This window comes from Dysidea avara, chromosome 1, assembly GCF_963678975.1.
Source record: "Dysidea avara chromosome 1, odDysAvar1.4, whole genome shotgun sequence".
In the NCBI taxonomy this organism is placed as follows: Eukaryota; Metazoa; Porifera; class Demospongiae; order Dictyoceratida; family Dysideidae; genus Dysidea; species Dysidea avara.
Window position 1 is genome coordinate 11,608,998 of NC_089272.1, and position 21,093 is coordinate 11,630,090.

Sequence of the window (21,093 nt, forward strand, 5' to 3'; positions counted from 1 at the left end):
CAGTGTAATGCATCCTAAAAGCTTTTGCTGAAGATAAGTCTCCGTCCTGCCATTGCACTTCTATCATTATACCTTCTTCTTTAGCATGACCAAAAGCAATACCAGCTGCATGCCCTTCTGAACCACGATACAGTTGATCCTGTCCTTTTCCTTGCATGCACAAGTGTACAAAATAAAGCAAAGAATTGTTGACATGGTTTCTTATTGTGAATGTACAGTTTTGACTGTATTTAGCCCTTGTCAACCATGCTCCATCTGAAGTCGTGATTACCCGCTGCCAACTGTCAACCATTGATGGATCAAGTGCTTTCATTTCACTTTTAGCCATTTCACACATCTCAGTTACCATGGTATTCACAATGGGATGCAACAGTTTAATTGTTTCATAAAAGATTTTGGTAGTAACTGCTGCCATCCGTAAGCCTTGATTCAAAACTTTATTATACTGTGAATGCATTGAGCCACTGGCTATAAAAGTAACTTGTACAGCCAAACTGCAAGCCAGGAGATGAGAAATGCAACATTAACAGAACTTGTTAAACCAATCATTCGTTCAGCACAACCACTACACTTACATGTAATCACTACAAGTCCTAAAAAATTTACATTTATAGGGATAAGTTTTCCAGTGCACTCTGGTGTGTAACATTCTGTAGTTGCATTTATTTGGTCAATAAATTGTTGCAGTTGTGTAGTTTGGCATAAAAACATACTATTGCCAAGTTCAATTGGACCAGCTGCAGTACGAACCTTTTTCAAAGGGGTGGGAGAAAAGTCCGAGCTACTATCAATAGAGTTAGTTTCACTTGTTGACAGTGTCTGAGTCACTGCTTGTCACACCATTAACAATCACTGATTCAATGACACTCACACTTGTCTGTGGTGCTCCGTCGTAGGTATTTTCACCCTCATTCTGTACTTTTGAACTCGTTCCAGGATTGTTGTTACCTGGGTCAGCATTACTTTCACCCTCCATCAGTATGTTCTGTATTTCTAAACTTGCTACAGAGATGTCAGCACTAAAATTCACATCATTCTCACCCTCCATCACTGAGGCTTGAACTTCTGAATTTGTTCCAGTGACATTATCATCATCATTTTCACCTTATCAATAAGTTGTGTACTTCAGAACTTGCACCAGGGGTGTTATTGTCTATAGTACTTTCACATTGAGCTGAATCCTGGGTTGTTGATTAAGAAGTCATACAAGATCAAAGGCTTTAAACATGATGTTCATGACGCATCTATTCATAAGCTCATGTAACAGGCATGCACTTAACTGTCGAAAATATGGCGTCCAGTGCAGCGTCAGTGAGTGCAGAGTGAAACCCTCTTGAAAAGAGGTTAAATAGCCAAACAAAGGTTCTACTCATGAAGCTATGGGACTACTGTACTTTGAGCAAGAAGCAAAGAAGTCTAAAGTTTCCATCAATGTGAAGCAGAGAATCTCGAAGGCCACTGGTATAAAATATTTTCTTTGCAGCTTGGTTTGGTATTCATTTCGCCACGTACGGATTTCAGAGTCATCTATTGTAAGAGCGAGGATGGAGTACAGCAAAAAAGGTGGGTTTTCTATGCCAAGAAAAAGACAGACAAAAGATACATTCGTTGTATGACAAGAAAGAAAATCTATCACTCTCGAAGATTTTGGTGGGTGAATTTTGAACACTCAAGCCTTTGACTTTGTTACTCCATCTACAATCAAAACTTCGGAATGATGGTGTTTCCTCCGGGGGGAGAACATCACTCAGGAGGGTATTAAAGGATATGGGATTCAAGCATAAAACCATTAATGACAAGAGGTTAGCATTGCACCAGTGTGTGTTTTAATTTTACTACAAATACATGCAGGGTATACCGTATAGCGGGAAATTTTCGAAAGGTTAAATTTTCGAAAATAACAATGTGTTTTCGAAATTATTTTTTCGAAAATAGTACATCTCGGCTTTGAAGTGACAATCAAAGAAGGTATAGCTAGGTATATATAAATGATTTTTGTGAGTGCACGCATGCATAGGTTCTACTAATATCAGTTAGCTATAGGCCTAATGTCTTATAGCTAGGCACTGGGCCACACACAAATAGCTTGCCATGTAGCTATAGCTACCACACGCGCGCGCATATGAGCGAGCACGAATGACACCACGAGTCTTGAAGCCTATAAGAGCTCAAGAGACCTGAAATTACTAGGAAAGACTATAATTATCAACAAACATCTATATGGGCTGAAAAACGCCATGTACTTAGCTATGGCTTGATCCGCAGGCCACTGAGGCGAAGTCCACCAAACAACATGGTTCAACCTACAAAGGAAGACCCTAGGATAGCTATACGAGATTCTATCAAAGCCAGATTGAACGTTTATCTAGCTGTACTGAACAATTAAAGCAGCTATGCATGTGATCAACGCAACCACAGTTAGCTTCCTCCGTGAATTAATTATCTACGGTGCGGTGTGGTGCGGCAGGGTAAAGAGACATTGTTTCGAAAATATTTTTTCGAATTTCCAATCAAGCAGCCTTTTTCAAAAATTTAACGTTTCGAAAATTTCCTGCTATACGGTACTATGAGCAGCCCCACATAGTCCACCAGCGTCATAAATATTTGAGACGAATGAGGTGCAACAGAACTGAAGGAAAACCAGTGGTGTACTTGGATGAGGCTTGGGCCAATGTGCATGATGGAAAGTCCAGAGCCTGGGTAGAGGCTGATAAGACTACTGGGGGGACTATAGGAGGAGTCAGGTTCGTTAAATAGCTTTCAAAATTCTTCTTGTTTAACCTAATTTATATATAGCAAGCCATCAGATAAAGGAGAGCACCTTATTATCTTACATGCTGGTGGTAAAGATGGATGGATTCCCTGTAATTTTCTATGATGTCAAGTATCCAGTAAACGCAGTTGTTCTTTCAGGTTGTGATTGGGTTTTTAAAGCCGAGAAAGGATCTGCAGCAGATTACCATCAAGAAATGAATGCAGAGAATTTTTAAAGATGGTTTCAAGAAAGGTTACTTCCAGCATTACCAGCCAATTGTCTGATTGTACTAGACAATGGCAGTTACCACAGGTAGGTGTTACATTTGTCAACTGTAAACATTACTGTATTAACTGCAGTCGCTATTTGGAGGAGCAACTAAAGCAAAAGTGGCAAAAAGCACAGCTGAAAGAGTGATTAGATAAGAAATGTAAGGCAGTATGCATATACTGTCACTGTTTCAGTATGTGACTGTATGATGATTCACAGGTATAGCATATCTAAAAAGTTCACTGAAGAGAGATCTGTGGGAAATCATCAAATGAGCAAAAACTCCTCCAAGATATGCTATAGATGAGATAGCTGGAAGTAAAGGTATGTTAAGTGTATACATTGTGGCTCTGAATTTTTCTGGTATGGCTTTTTTCTTGTATACTGTTGTGATTCCAGTTCTTTTGGCAGATTACCAGTTGCACACTGTGAACTGAATCTAGGCTTGAGTACATTGTACCGTTAGATGCAAATTCCATAGTAATACTCTCCAAAATACCAAACCACATGGTAACATTCTAACATTAAGAAGGCACTACGAAGGTGCATGTACCCATTGTGGACCATCACAGTGCCACCCACGGAACTAGTGGGCCCACAGACCAAGAAGAGTAGATGATTACTGGGACCTTAGGTACCTAAAGGAGACGTCTAAGTTACCTACAATACACCAAAGAATAATTTCAATGTGTAAACATACCTGGAATCAGCACGGGACCAACCCCTGCACCACCTTACCTTGAATTCTCTGACCAGCATGGGAATGACGTCGTTCATTGATGGTTCTCACTTGGTGTTGCTGCTGCAACCCGTTCTGTCCATTGCCGTCATCTACCATCGCCTTTACCATTATTTCTGCTGGACCTGATACTGTTTCTGCAGCCAGGTCCACTGCCGTGGTGTTCAGTGTTGTTGTAAAATGCCTCCTCATCAGTTTCCGCCATTCACTGAGTGCTGGTATCGCCAGGTGGGTCATGAGCTCCCAGTCTAATTCAGTGCATTTTTAAGTTCTCGCGTTGTGGTATTATCATAGGCTAGCAGCGTACACTCATAAACAGCCTTGCCATGCCTTTTGACATTTTTCTCTATGTGCCTTTTATCCGACACATGCACAACAATTATTCTCCAGTTAATGATCACCCCATTTCTAGTTATTGCCACCTTTTCAATCCTTGACCATGAATGTTAGTGATACCAACTGTGCTCGCTACACTTAAAGTGACTCACACCTAGCCCACTACCATCAGGTCAGTATCACACCATCAAAGAAAAAAACCCATTGTAAACAGTCGCTAAATTAACTTAGTTTAACTGGTTATAAACTTCATATAATGTAGTCTAGGTAGAAAATTCTATTTAATGACATGTTTTACGGAACTGTTAGTATCAATTTTGCAGGTTCTATTCCAGATAGTAATCTTCAGACATCAATGGACATTCTGCACATCTGTGATAACATTGGAAGGATCAGACATTCTGAACTTTGTTAGCAAAGGTTCATTCCAGTACATCAATGTACTATCACAATTACAACCAGCATATTAACTTAATTAAGAATCAACTACTACAAACTGTTTTTTGGACATTTGTTTCTAGGAGTAATTCTTGACAGTAAAATTTCCTTCTCTCCTCACATCAAATAACCATAGAAGAAACCTATACAATGCTCTCAATTCACCAAAGCCAGTTCTATGGTTCGTCCTATTCTAGAATACTGTTCTACAGTGTGGGATCCACATTTACCGAAAGACATTAATGAATTCAAAAAGGAACAGACAAAAGCTGCAAGATGGACAATGTCGAATTATAACTGGTCAAGCTCTGTTACTTCTATGCTGGAATTGCTACCATGGCACACTTTAACCACTTGTAGACACATATCAGGACTACACATGTTTACAAATCTAATAATTACCATCTTATAGCAGTACAGCTACCACCTTACTTCACCAGAACCCAACAATCTACCCATTAGTACCACCCTCTACATTTCATTATACCTATTACTGATTGTGATTATTACAAAATTATAGCTTTTTCCCTCAAGAACAATACGAGTTTGAAATGATTTACCTTGTGGCTTAATTGAAAGTAACTCTACCCCTGTTCAAATCCAAGCTGCAAGCAATAATTAACTCGACTCTTGATTGACAACTTTTTTATAGCAAATATCACTGTAGATGTAATATGTATGATTGTGATGTTTCTTTTGGAATCATCCCCTGAACGCATCAGACACTATCTGTCTGTCCAGTACATTATAATAAATAAAATAAATAATTGTACATTACATAGAAATCAAACCACAAATTTTTTTTTTATATTTATTAACGCTTTACAGCACAAGTGCTGAAGGTCTGTAGGGCTCCTGGTCCTACAGCCTGCCCAAAGACTTTAGCTACATAAGGTGTGTTTGAAAAGTTGGAGAAAGGAGAAAAAATCCATGACTGAACCTAGGTAGCCTCGAACCTGCAGCCATCCGATTTACGCTCGAATGCTTACAGGAGTCTACCAGGTGGTCAGGATGTTTTCTCCTCGTTATTTTCATGTAATTATATCCATAGGAATTCTAGAGAGTAACTCATTATCTCTAAGTACCCCAAGTAGAACCAAATGGACACTAGTTTATTTATTAATGCTTTACAGCACAAGTGCTGAAGGTCTGTAGGGCTTCTGGTCCTACAGCCTGCCCAAAGACTTTAGCTACAAAAGGTGTGTTTGAAAGTTGGAGAAAGGAGAAAAAAATCCACAGGCATAGCAACTTTTAAACATTACTTGCAAATTAACAAAAAAATGTTACTACATACACACGTACATATATACAGTCACTACCACAAACACTGTTACACTCACATTATCAGTACTATCGACAGGAACAACATTTTGGTTTATAATCCACTTGGCAAATTCAAAACTGTATTTTACTGCAATATGTAGTATGTTCTTCCCACTCTATAGATAGTAAAACATACATTGTATAATTATTCATACCATACTGTATACAACTAATACTGTATATACATAGTAGCTATCTATACAGTAGTTACACATGTACTATGCCTATTATAAAAGGCTCACACTACAGATACAGTGGACAGTAGATTATCCAAATGCCTAAATGACCGTTTTATTAGACTATTTTGTCAACAGGCGCATACTCTATTAAAGTTATTGACAAAGTTTTGTATACTATAATATTTGTGACCAAATCTGACACAATTGTGCAAGTCTAAATTTACAGTATAAAAATAGCTAGTTTATTCATTGGTAGCATGTTTGTCATGTACGAGCACTAGGTGCCATTATTGATGCCAATAACTCCAGTCAGTGTACTGCTTGTCTGCTTCGGATCATTTAGATGGGTGTAGCTGAAGTGTCTGATATTGATTGTTGAGTGGTGCAGCACTATAATAGCCTTGGTTAGCTTAATTTATTGGTAAATGTGCGGGTGGTATACAGATACCAATACAGCCCAGCATTTGTACTGCTTCCCCATTCATTCAGACGAGTGCACTGTTGTGTGTTTATTCATTCCAGAATGATTTACCTCCTTGTCAGTCCTTGATATATTAGCCTTGTATTGTGACTTCCTGTGTGGGTTTGGTGTTTGGTTTTGTTTGAAATCAATGAACTACTTAGTGGTCAGACTGTGTGGCCAAAAGGAGGTACATAGTCATGTTACAATCAGTTGTAAACTGGTTTACAACTGATTTCTAACTCTGGTGATAGCCTTTGACATACCCACGCACCATACCACAAATGTAGTTGAAGTTTAACCATAGCAGCAGTAAAAAGTATCGTAGTTTGACATTGTACTACAACATTTAGTACAAAGTAGTGGAATGGAAACTATGATCATGCTATGCTACCTACATTTTAGATGGGTAGGTAGCTGATCATTGTATGCTCAGTGCTAGCTAGCTATGTAGTTATTTTATTCTTGCTATGCTGTATTGTTTCTCTCTACACAGGTGTTTGGTGATTTTCACATGGAACTAACTCTGTCTATGCAGGACATCAGAAACTATAAGATGCTATTCTATGAGCTACTATCCACACTTTCAGAGTATGTATAAACTAATGTGTGTGTGTTATGTGTTTGTTCTAATAGCTACACAGGTGTCTTTGAGCTGAAATCCCCTCGGAAATCCCTGATGTACACCTCGTCCTCAAGCAACCACTATTTTTGCTGATAACACACGTTTATAAACTTTTGTTTGTACCTACCTATCTTTACAAGTGCACAAATATTGGAATTTTCAACTAGAGTAGGGACCATAGCAGATCAATAAAAAGTACTGAAACAAGCCCTGTCAGATCTTTTAACAATATGAGTTTGAAATGATTTACCTAGTGATTTAATTGAAAGTAACACTCTACCCCTGTTCAAATCCAAGCTACAAGCAATAATTAACTCGACTCTTTGATTGACAACTTTCTATAGCAAATATCACTGTAGAAGTAATATGTATGATTGTAATGTATTCTTTTGGACTGGCCCCTTGAACGCATCAGACACTATTTGTCTGTTCAGTGTCCAGTAAAATTATAATAAATAAATTAAATAAATAATAGTACATTACGTAGAAATCAAACCACAATTATACAGGCATAGCAACTTTTAAACATCAGTTATAAATTAACAAAAATTGTTACTACATACACACGTACATACATGCAGTTCTACCACAAATTATACTCACATTATCAGTACTATCCACAGGAACAACATTTTGGTTTATAATCCACTTGGCAACTTCAAAATTGTTGTATTGTACTGCAATATGTAGTATGTTCTTCCCACTCTATAGATAGTAAAACATACATTTGTATAATTATTCATACCATACTGTATACAACTAACACTGTATATACACAGTAGCTATCTATACAGTAGTTACACATGTACTATGCCTATTATAAAAGGCTCACACTACAGATACAGCGGACAGTAGATTATCCAAATGCCAAAATGACCGTTTTATTAGACTATTTTGTCAACAGGCACATACTCTATTAAAGTGATTGACAAAGTTTTGTATACTATAATATTTGTGACCAAATCTGACACAATTGTGCAAGTCTAAATTAACAGTATAAAAATAGCTAGTTTATTTATTGGTAGCGTGTTTGTCATGTACGAGCACTAGGTGCCATTATTGATGCCAATCACTCCAGTCATTGTACTGCTTGTCTGCTTCGGATCATTTAGATGGGTGTAGCTGAAGTGTCTGATATTGATTGTTGAGTGGTGCAGCACTATAATAGCCTTGGTTAGCTTAATTTATTGGTAAATGTGTGGGTGGTATACAGATACCAATACAGCCCAGCATTTGTACTGCTTCCCCATTCATTCAGACGAGTGCACTGTTGCGTGTTTATTCATTCCAGAATGATTTACCTCCTTGTCAGTCCTTGATATATTAGCCTTGTACTGTGACTTCCTGTGTGGGTCTGGTATTTGGTTTTGTTTAAAGTCATTGAACTACTTAGTGGTGAGACTGTGTGGCCAAAACGAGGTACATAGCCATGTTACAATTATTTGTAAACTGGTTTACAACTGATTTGTAACACTGGTGATAGCCTTTGACATACCCACGCACCATACCACAAATGTAGTTGAAGTTTAACAATAGCAGCAGTAAAAAGTATCGTAGTTTGACATCGTACTACAACATTTAGTACAAAGTAGTGGAATGGAAACTACGATCATGCTATGCCACGTACATTTTAGATGGGTAGGTAGCTGATCATTGTATGCTCAGTGCTAGCTAGCTATGCAGTTATTTTATTCTTGCTATGCTGTATTGTTTCTCTCTACACAGGTGTTTGGTGATTTTCACATGGAACTAACTCTGTCTATGGCAGGACATTGGAAACTATAAAATGCTATTCTATCAGCTACTAGCCACACTTTCAGAGTATGTATAAACTAATATGTGTGTGTTAGGTGTTTGTTCTAATAGCTACACAGGTGTCTTTGAGCTGAAATCCCCTCGGAAATCCCTGATGTACACCTCGTCCTCAAGCAACCACTATTTTTGCTTATAACACACATTCATAAACTTTTGTTTGTGCCTACCTATCTTTACAACTACACAAAAATTGGAATTTTCAACTAGAGTAGGGACCATAGCACATTGATAAAAAGTATTTGAGCACAGTAGGAATATAGAACTTCTTATTGTTTTACTGTGATCTAATATCGTGTATTACTCCAGCTTGTTTCAGTACTTTTTATCGATGTGCTATGGTTCCTACTCTAGTTCAAAATTCCAGTACTAGTTTGTTAATTTTTTTTGGAAATAATGATTATGACTGGTGAACCCATTCATGCTGCATCTGAAATAACACCGTGTTCCCAGCTATATCAATTATCATCTGAAAAGTAAAGTATCCACTATGCTTCATTGTCAGCTATGTTCAACCAGTTACACAGCAGTATGATTCAAGAACTGCTTGAAAAGCACCTCTGAAATCAATCAAAATAGCCACTATGTGAAATACGGAGGATTTCCACGAAGAGAAGCCAAAGTCAGGCAGTCAGACAGTAGAAAATTCCATAATATATATATATTTTAAATTCCGTAGTAACTTGTTGAAAGCTTTTCAGATTGATCTGAAAGCTTGTTTTGGGCTTAAGTTTACCTAACCAATACTGCCTCATTGTCATCTGGGAAAATTAAGGTTGGTTTTTGGGTGATGTTACTTTGTGGGCCACGCCTACTCTTTTGCAGTTCCTACTATACAGCACTATCATACTGTATGATAATTGAATATTTTATTGTAGTTAGCTGGCTACATGCGTACATAAGGTCTAAAATTACTAGGCGAAGTAGCACAGTGAGGTGTATAGTTTAGCACTGAGCACAGCACACATATGGCTTGTAATATAGATAAAGGACTAACCAGTATTGAGCCAAACGAATGCTATAATTAATTTTAGGACATTGACATAGTTTTCTATTCAGTCTACAGCCAAACATAAATATTGCCATTTTTGGAATAAATAAGGTATATGCTATAAACTTATTTTTTAAATGGGTACTTGGAAGAGTTAAGTTTAAGACATGCACGGTGTTAACAATGCAGTATGTAGTGGGGTCAAGTCACTGACAAGTTTACTAGGTCATTTTGGAATTCTCACGATCCAAATGAACCACTGGAAGACCTCGCAATTATATACATCATGTACAGTCCACAATTCAGTTCTTTTTACAAATTGCAGTATATGCAATTATTGCACTATGTGTGCAATTAGCTAACAAGCATGCAAACAGTCATGGGGAACTCCCAGGGAAAGTCCCAGTATTGGCACAAGCAAAGTAAACAGTAATGAGGACAGCTTGTACCCAACACAACACAGTGCTGTTGCCGAGAAACTATTATACAGGGAAACTTTGGCTGTTGCATAAACTTAGTGTAATAACAATTTTATGATGATTACAGTGAGATTGTAAAAAAATAGACATTTATAGCTAGTTAGCTTATAGCTAATGTCCCAGTGTTGTAATTCACTTTCATCACAAAATAGTTAATGCCCAAATTCCTTCACTGCATGACCAATGTGACATGTAAAAGGCTGCAATGCGTAACTATTAAAACATGGAACACTAATTGTCAACGCAACAGTGCTAGGTGTCTTGAACTGAAGCCGTGAGGAGTCGCTTCAACTGATGTAGAGTCGTAATACCATGACACTTGTCTATACTGCCAATGGCTATGCACGTATACAGGGTTGCTGCCTGACTTCCTACAGAATGGAGAAGGAAATATAATGTTACTGTATCTCAGTACATATATACTACAGTATAAATTAGAACAGCTATAGACAAAATGTATACATCGTAATACTTTTGTAGTTAGGCGTAGAACCAAGCCATAGTACGAAGCATATTACTGTGTAGTATGGCTACTCTTATACTGTAGTATTATTGTAAAACCTTTGTAGTATGACTGTAGTATGGCTACGGCTATGTTAACTTTGTTTTGATGCGTACCGAAAGGGTAGCTGGAAATAGAATTTAAACAACTTGCCAAAACTCTAGTTTTTGCCTCACTGTCTGCCTGTCTCACTGCCTGGCCACAGTCGCAAGGCTAGAGCCCAAACAAAGCAGTGAATGACTAGCATTTTATGCTACAATAGATAACTCACTAGTGGGATGTGTCTTTGGGGTTCCGATGAGTACGCTTCCTGCGCCTTGTCTTTCCTTTTATTTTTCAATCAGGCTCTTTATCTTCTTGTTGCAATGAAACCATATCAAGGTATTAATTTTCCCTATCAACACTTTCTTTGAGCAGCATATTTAGATGCTGCAAACTTATTGTGCTCAGTAGGTAACTGTAATTTCACGATAGGTTCAATGCCATGTCTATTAATCAACAAAGATCATGTGATCTTTGTTGATTAATAATTATCAAGCACTGAGACCCTAATAATCTATCATGATTACACACCCCTTCAATATTAGATGTCATAATGCTAGCACAATGAAAATATAAAATAGTGGCACATCCCCTGGCTAACATAAACTACTCTAATACAGCAGTTACTCTAATAGAACAGTCACCCATGTGTACCTGTATGCTATAAACAAACTAGTATATTTCAAATTATTAATTTAAAGATGAAGTAGGGATCCAAGCAATAAAATGCATGGGATAAATGATGGTATTACAGCATAGCTTGGGTGGGAATATCCCTACTTTGGCATAGAACTAAATGATCATAATAACATGCCAATGTAGAGATTTTCTATGAGTATGCTGTAATACCATCTATCATCTCTTGTTTCACTACTTTTTATTGCTTGGATCTCTACTTAGCTTTTAAAATTAATAAATTTTAATATACTAGTTTAATACAGAATGTGATAGATTTAAAACATACAAAACAATATCAATGAGTGTTTACTATAAGTACAGTACATACTAAATACTAAGGTTTAGTAACCTTGTTATTTCACTGTATACATTCAGAAAGCAAACAATAATTTTTGATAATTTTACAGTGAAAACAACAGGGGTGGATGCAGGAGCTAGCAAGGGGAGGGGCACAAACAGTTTAAGTCGTAGGTGGTAAGGGAGAGCAGATTTTCTTGGTAGTTGCTGTATATTTTAAGAAGTAATGATCATTCCTTAATAGATTGATGTTTGTCATTATGGCCTTTGTGAAGTCTAAAAGCTGTTTAAAAGGGATACTAAGTCTTAGACCACAGCAAGTTGAAATACTCAAATTTCATTTGCTACTAGATCCCTTGTTTATGTAACAATAGATACCTGTCTCTGGGGCAATAAAAAACACAGCAAATACGCACCTGTAACATTGGGAACACATGGGTGTTTAACTGGATAGTAAGTGCTTTTACAAGCTACAGAGGGCTTGCTCTATTCATGAACACTACATCTCTTGTTACATGCAGCTGGGAAGGTATGACAAACAGCAGCGAGGAGCTGTGGTCTAAATTAGTTAGACATCGAAACACAGGATTCTAAGGAATTTAGAAACCTGAAAGGCCCTGTGTGTCTAACTATTATTTAAATACTAACAATAAACAAGTATTTTTACATCTACCCAAGGGAAGGTAGTGACTAACACAATGGCAGAGCAACCAACACAATGGCAGAGCTACTAACCCAATCTCTCAATCTGGAGCAGTTCAGGAATATAAAATCAGTGGGAATTACACCCAAAGATAATTCCATGAACAGTTTTCTACTGAACACCAAATATAGTTTTGTACATTTGATTGGTAATTTTTGCAATAACCCCCTTCCTATCGAAGGACAGCCAAACTCCCCACAAATGTTAAACTCATGATCCATAAACTAGAGCACTAGCTCATAAACTGGCACAAAATCCTCTAGGGTTACATGAAATCAAAAACATGTACAAAGAAAAATCAAAATCATACACAAGCACAAAAAATCTGAAGATCATAGTCCTAGGAAAGGAAAACAATTCAAAGGTCAGGTTTGGTTCAGAATAACTAGCCATCGTGACTGCCAATCGAAGAAGAAAAAGCGATAAGTTGTTTTAAAGATAAGAGTACAGCTACAGCCTCTGAAGAAGAGATAATGTATACGTGTGGATCAGATAGACAAACTCACAGTAGGAGCTGTCCACTAAATCCTCGAAACCATTGACTATAACTTGACCTTTCATTTTACTGATCCACACTTACATTTCCCCTGCGTTCTTGAAGAGGTAGTATCTTGTTCATTGTGAGTGCTGTCACTCAAGTCATTGTCATCATCTACTTCTTCATCTGAGCCATAATTAAGTGTGCTGAATCCTTTGTCTGCGAATCCACTGCTTCCTTTCTTCTTGCTCTTGAACATAAGCTTTCTTCCAGCTTGTACAGTTCTCTTTAGACTGTTCTGCTTGCTTCTTTCAAGGTTGTCTGCATGGACTTTATTCCTGCTCTGTAATGCTGCTGCCATTCCATCAAACAAAGGAAATTTTAATTGGCAAAACAATTCCAGCAACCAATGATAAGACATCCCATATTTCTTGTTTAGCCAAGTCATGTTGGCTTGCATTAAGCCCATGTTGGTGCTTAGTATGTAGTAAATGCTGTGGAGGTATTTGTCCTTTGACCGATACCTTACTAGAACATTGTGACTGGCCTCTGGGTAGTTTGAATGGCATCGCCCCATTTCGGTATGAATAATTTGTGGGGCCTATGATGCACGGTTAAAACACTCAGCCTCACAAGCAAGCGCATGAAATGGACATGTCAGAGGGTTCTTCGAGTGGTAATCCTTACACTCACACTCTATAGTGTCACCTTTGCAATTACCACAACAGCAAGCCTTCATACCATGAGAATCACAACTGCCCCCCAATCACAACTGCCCCTTTTCCAAGTATGAATGTCATGGGCATGATACTTCCCTAAAGCAAGATGAGCCGCAAAAAAAAACTGTGAATCAGTTTCTGCTTGCAATAGACAATATAAAAAGTCAGTTCGAGTGTAAGACTTGCAAAGACAGCCACATTTCTTTTTATGTTGCTTTGGACAGTGACATTTTACTGTTGTAACTTCAAGAAATTTTTCTTTTAGTGCATCTGGCATTAAGTGTTTCATAGAAAGATTTTTGCTTTGCATTTTCCCTGAGATGTTTAGTGCGAGCGCGTGCAACATGACCACCACACAGCATTACTTTAGATTTTTGAGTATCAGTGTAATGCATCCTAATAGCTTTTGCTGAAGATAAGTCTCCGTCCTGCCATTGCACTTCTATCATTATACCTTCTTCTTTAGCATGACCAAAAGCAATATCAGCTGCATGCCCTTCTGAACCACGATACAGTTGATCCTGTCCTTTTCCTTGCATGCACAAGTGTACAAAATAAAGCAAAGAATTGTTGACATAGTTTCTTATAGTGAATGTACAGTTTTGACTGTATTTAGCCCTTGTCAACCATGCTCCATCTGAAGTCGTGATTACCTGCTGTCAACGGTCAACCATTGATGGATCGAGTGCTTTCATTTCACTTTTAGCCATTTCACACATCTCAGTTACCATGGTATTCACAATGGGATGCAACAGTTTAATTGTTTCATAAAAGATTTTGGTAGTAACTGCTGCCATCCGTAAGCCTTGATTCAAAACTTTATTATACTGTGAATGCATTGAGCCACTGGCTATAAAAGTAACTTGTACAGCCAAATTGCAAGCCAGGAGATGAGAAAATGCAACATTAACAGAACTTGTTAAACCAATCATTCGTTCAGCACAACCACTACACTTAAATGTAATCACTACACACCCACCAAGTCCTAAAAAATTTACATTTATAGGGATAAGTTTTCCAGTGCACTCTGGTGTGTAGTATTCTGTAGTTGCATTTATTTGGTCAATAAACTGTTGCAGTTGTGTAGTTTGGCATAAAAACATACTATTGCCAAGTTCAATTGGACCAGCTGCAGTACAAACCATTTTCAAAGGGGTGGGAGAAAATTCTGAGCTACTATCAATAGAGTTAGTTTCACTTGTTGACAGTGTACTGTCAGTATCTGAGTCACTGCTTGTCACACCATTAGCAATTACTGATTCAATGACACTCACACTTGTCTGTGGTGCTCCATCGTTGTAGGTATTTTCACCCTCATTCTGTACTTCTGAACTCGTTCCAGGATTGTTGTTACCTGGGTCAGCATTACTTTCACCCTCCATCAGTATGTTCTGTATTTCAAAACTTGCTACAGAGATGTCATCACTAAAATTCACATCATTCTCATCCTCCGTCACTGAGGCTTGTACTTCTGAATTTGTTCCAGGGACATTATCATCATCATTTTCACCTTCCACCAATAAGTCATGTACTTCAGAACTTGCACCAGGGGTGTTATTGTCTATAGTACATTCACATTGAGCTGAATCCTGGGCTGTTGATTAAGAAGTCATACAAGATCAAAGACTTTAAACATGATGTTCATGACGCATTTATTCATAAGCTCATGTAACAGGCATGTACTTAACTGTCGAAAATATGGCGTCCAGTGCAGCGTCAGTGAGTGCAGAGTGAAACCCTCTTGAAAAGAGGCCAAACAAAGGTTCTACTCATGAAGCTATGGGACTACTGTACTTTGAGCAAGAAGCAAAGAAGTCTAAAGTTTCCATCAATGTGAAGCAGAGAATCTCGAAGTCACTGGTATAAAATATTTTCTTTGCAGCTTGGTTTGGTATTCATTTCGCCACGTACGGATTTCAGAGTCATCTATTGTAAGAGCGAGGATGGAGTACAGCAAAAAAGGTGGGTTTTCTATGCCAAGAAAAAGACAGACAAAAGATACATTCGTTGTATGACAAGAAAGAAAATCTATCACTCTCGAAGATTTTGGTGGGTGAATTTTGAACACTCAAGCCTTTGACTTTGTTACTCCATCTACAATCAAAACTTCGGAATGATGGTGTTTCCTCCGGGGGGAGAACATCACTCAGGAGGGTATTAAAGGATATGGGATTCAAGCATAAAACCATTAATGACAAGAGGTTAGCATTGCACCAGTGTGTGTTTTAATTTTACTACAAATACATGCAGGGTATACCGTATAGCGGGAAATTTTCGAAAGGTTAAATTTTCGAAAATAACAATGTGTTTTCGAAATTATTTTTTCGAAAATAGTACATCTCGGCTTTGAAGTGACAATCAAAGAAGGTATAGCTAGGTATATATAAATGATTTTTGTGAGTGCACGCATGCATAGGTTCTACTAATATCAGTTAGCTATAGGCCTAATGTCTTATAGCTAGGCACTGGGCCACACACAAATAGCTTGCCATGTAGCTATAGCTACCACACGCGCGCGCATATGAGCGAGCACGAATGACACCACGAGTCTTGAAGCCTATAAGAGCTCAAGAGACCTGAAATTACTAGGAAAGACTATAATTATCAACAAACATCTATATGGGCTGAAAAACGCCATGTACTTAGCTATGGCTTGATCCGCAGGCCACTGAGGCGAAGTCCACCAAACAACATGGTTCAACCTACAAAGGAAGACCCTAGGATAGCTATACGAGATTCTATCAAAGCCAGATTGAACGTTTATCTAGCTGTACTGAACAATTAAAGCAGCTATGCATGTGATCAACGCAACCACAGTTAGCTTCCTCCGTGAATTAATTATCTACGGTGCGGTGTGGTGCGGCAGGGTAAAGAGACATTGTTTCGAAAATATTTTTTCGAATTTCCAATCAAGCAGCCTTTTTCGAAAATTTAACGTTTCGAAAATTTCCTGCTATACGGTACTATGAGCAGCCCCGCATAGTCCACCAGCGTCATAAATATTTGAGACGAATGAGGTGCAACAGAACTGAAGGAAAACCAGTGGTGTACTTGGATGAGGCTTGGGCCAATGTGCATGATGGAAAGTCCAGAGCCTGGGTAGAGGCTGATAAGACTACTGGGGGGACTATAGGAGGAGTCAGGTTCGTTAAATAGCTTTCAAAATTCTTCTTGTTTAACCTAATTTATATATAGCAAGCCATCAGATAAAGGAGAGCACCTTATTATCTTACATGCTGGTGGTAAAGATGGATGGATTCCCTGTAATTTTCTATGATGTCAAGTATCCAGTAAACGCAGTTGTTCTTTCAGGTTGTGATTGGGTTTTTAAAGCCGAGAAAGGATCTGCAGCAGATTACCATCAAGAAATGAATGCAGAGAATTTTGAAAGATGGTTTCAAGAAAGGTTACTTCCAGCATTACCAGCCAATTGTCTGATTGTACTAGACAATGGCAGTTACCACAGGTAGGTGTTACATTTGTCAACTGTAAACATTACTGTATTAACTGCAGTCGCTATTTGGAGGAGCAACTAAAGCAAAAGTGGCAAAAAGCACAGCTGAAAGAGTGATTAGATAAGAAATGTAAGGCAGTATGCATATACTGTCACTGTTTCAGTATGTGACTGTATGATGATTCACAGGTATAGCATATCTAAAAAGTTCACTGAAGAGAGATCTGTGGGAAATCATCAAATGAGCAAAAACTCCTCCAAGATATGCTATAGATGAGATAGCTGGAAGTAAAGGTATGTTAAGTGTATACATTGTGGCTCTGAATTTTTCTGGTATGGCTTTTTTCTTGTATACTGTTGTGATTCCAGTTCTTTTGGCAGATTACCAGTTGCACACTGTGAACTGAATCTAGGCTTGAGTACATTGTACCGTTAGATGCAAATTCCATAGTAATACTCTCCAAAATACCAAACCACATGGTAACATTCTAACATTAAGAAGGCACTACGAAGGTGCATGTACCCATTGTGGACCATCACAGTGCCACCCACGGAACTAGTGGGCCCACAGACCAAGAAGAGTAGATGATTACTGGGACCTTAGGTACCTAAAGGAGACGTCTAAGTTACCTACAATACACCAAAGAATAATTTCAATGTGTAAACATACCTGGAATCAGCACGGGACCAACCCCTGCACCACCTTACCTTGAATTCTCTGACCAGCATGGGAATGACGTCGTTCATTGATGGTTCTCACTTGGTGTTGCTGCTGCAACCCGTTCTGTCCATTGCCGTCATCTACCATCGCCTTTACCATTATTTCTGCTGGACCTGATACTGTTTCCGCAGCCTGGTCCACTGCCGTGGTGTTCAGTGTTGTTGTAAAATGCCTCCTCATCAGTTTCCGCCATTCACTGAGTGCTGGTATCGCCAGGTGGGTCATGAGCTCCCAGTCTAATTCAGTGCATTTTTAAGTTCTCGCGTTGTGGTATTATCATAGGCTAGCAGCGTACACTCATAAACAGCCTTGCCATGCCTTTTGACATTTTTCTCTATGTGCCTTTTATCCGACACATGCACAACAATTATTCTCCAGTTAATGATCACCCCATTTCTAGTTATTGCCACCTTTTCAATCCTTGACCATGAATGTTAGTGATACCAACTGTGCTCGCTACACTTAAAGTGACTCACACCTAGCCCACTACCATCAGGTCAGTATCACACCATCAAAGAAAAAAACCCATTGTAAACAGTCGCTAAATTAACTTAGTTTAACTGGTTATAAACTTCATATAATGTAGTCTAGGTAGAAAATTCTATTTAATGACATGTTTTACGGAACTGCTAGTATCAATTTTGCAGGTTCTATTCCAGATAGTAATCTTCAGACATCAATGGACATTCTGCACATCTGTGATAACATTGGAAGGATCAGACATTCTGAACTTTGTTAGCAAAGGTTCATTCCAGTACATCAATGTACTATCACAATTACAACCAGCATATTAACTTAATTAAGAATCAACTACTACAAACTGTTTTTTGGACATTTGTTTCTAGGAGTAATTCTTGACAGTAAAATTTCCTTCTCTCCTCACATCAAATAACCATAGAAGAAACCTATACAATGCTCTCAATTCACCAAAGCCAGTTCTATGGTTCGTCCTATTCTAGAATACTGTTCTACAGTGTGGGATCCACATTTACCGAAAGACATTAATGAATTCAAAAAGGAACAGACAAAAGCTGCAAGATGGACAATGTCGAATTATAACTGGTCAAGCTCTGTTACTTCTATGCTGGAATTGCTACCATGGCACACTTTAACCACTTGTAGACACATATCAGGACTACACATGTTTACAAATCTAATAATTACCATCTTATAGCAGTACAGCTACCACCTTACTTCACCAGAACCCAACAATCTACCCATTAGTACCACCCTCTACATTTCATTATACCTATTACTGATTGTGATTATTACAAAATTATAGCTTTTTCCCTCAAGAACAATACGAGTTTAAAATGATTTACCTTGTGGCTTAATTGAAAGTAACTCTACCCCTGTTCAAATCCAAGCTGCAAGCAATAATTAACTCGACTCTTGCTTGACAACTTTTTTATAGCAAATATCACTGTAGATGTAATATGTATGATTGTGATGTTTCTTTTGGAATCATCCCCTGAACGCATCAGACACTATCTGTCTGTCCAGTACATTATAATAAATAAAATAAATAATTGTACATTACATAGAAATCAAACCACAATTTTTTTTTTATATTTATTAACGCTTTACAGCACAAGTGCTGAAGGTCTGTAGGGCTCCTGGTCCTACAGCCTGCCCAAAGACTTTAGCTACATAAGGTGTGTTTGAAAAGTTGGAGAAAGGAGAAAAAATCCATGACTGAACCTAGGTAGCCTCGAACCTGCAGCCATCCAATTTACGCTCGAATGCTTACAGGAGTCTACCAGGTGGTCAGGATGTTTTCTCCTCGTTATTTTCATGTAATTATATCCATAGGAATTCTAGAGAGTAACTCATTATCTCTAAGTACCCCAAGTAGAACTAAATGGACACTAGTTTATTTATTAATGCTTTACAGCACAAGTGCTGAAGGTCTGTAGGGCTTCTGGTCCTACAGCCTGCCCAAAGACTTTAGCTACATAAGGTGTGTTTGAAAAGTTGGAGAAAGGAGAAAAAAATCCACAGGCATAGCAACTTTTAAACATCACTTGCAAATTAACAAAAAAATGTTACTACATACACACATACATATATACAGTCACTACCACAAACACTGTTACACTCACATTATCAGTACTATCCACAGGAACAACATTTTGGTTAATAATCCACTTGGGAACTTTAAAACTGTTGTATTTTACTGCAATATGTAGTATGTTCTGCCCACTCTATAGATAGTAAAACATGTATTGTATAATTATTCATACCATACTGTATACAACTAATACTGTATATACATAGTAGCTATCTATACAGTAGTTACACATGTACTATGCCTATTATAAAAAGCTCACACTACAGATACAGTGGACAGTAGATTATCCAAATGCCTAAATGACCGTTTTATTAGACTATTTTGTCAACAGGCGCATACTCTATTAAAGTTATTGACAAAGTTTTGTATACTATAATATTTGTGACCAAATCTGACACAATTGTGCAAGTCTAAATTTACAGTATAAAAATAGCTAGTTTATTCATTGGTAGCGTGTTTGTCATGTACGAGAACTAGGTGCCATTATTGATGCCAATCACTCCAGTCATTGTACTGCTTGTCTGCTTTGGATCATTTAGATGGGTGTAGCTGAAGTGTCTGATATTGATTGTTGAGTGGTGCAGCACTATAATAGCCTTGGTTAGCTTAATTTATTGGTAAATGTGCGGGTGGTATACAGATACCAATACAGCCCAGCATTTGTACTGCTTCCCCATTCATTCAGACGAGTGCACTGTTGCGTGTTTATTCATTCCAGAATGATTTACCTCCTTGTCAGTCCTTGATATATTAACCTTGTACTGTGACTTCCTGTGTGGGTCTGGTATTTGGTTTTGTTTAAAGTCATTGAACTACTTAGTGGTTAGACTGTGTGGCCAAAACGAGGTACATAGCCATGTTACAATTATTTGTAAACTGGTTTATTTATAACACTGGTGGTAGCCTTTGACATACCCACGCACCATACCACAAATGTAGTTGAAGTTTCACAATAAAAGAAGTAAAAAGTATCGTAGTTTGACTTCGTACTACAACATTTAGTACAAAGTAGTGAGATGAA

At 38.0% G+C, this 21,093-nt stretch overlaps 1 protein-coding gene and 1 long non-coding RNA gene across 23 annotated transcripts in view; one reads left to right on the forward strand and one right to left on the reverse strand.

The window, feature by feature from the left end:
• LOC136256393 (AMP deaminase 2-like) overlaps positions 1-21,093 on the forward strand; it is a 331,896-nt gene that overhangs the window by 167,259 nt on the left and 143,544 nt on the right. The window lies entirely within an intron of this gene.
• Positions 10,407-21,093, reverse strand: part of LOC136256555 (uncharacterized) — a 294,555-nt gene continuing 283,868 nt past the window's right edge. Inside the window, exons 2-3 of the long non-coding RNA XR_010701539.1 lie at positions 20,104-20,205; positions 10,407-10,778 (exon numbers count right to left, since the gene is read on the reverse strand). This is a non-coding gene — a long non-coding RNA (uncharacterized lncRNA). The remainder of the gene's footprint in view (positions 10,779-20,103; positions 20,206-21,093) is intronic.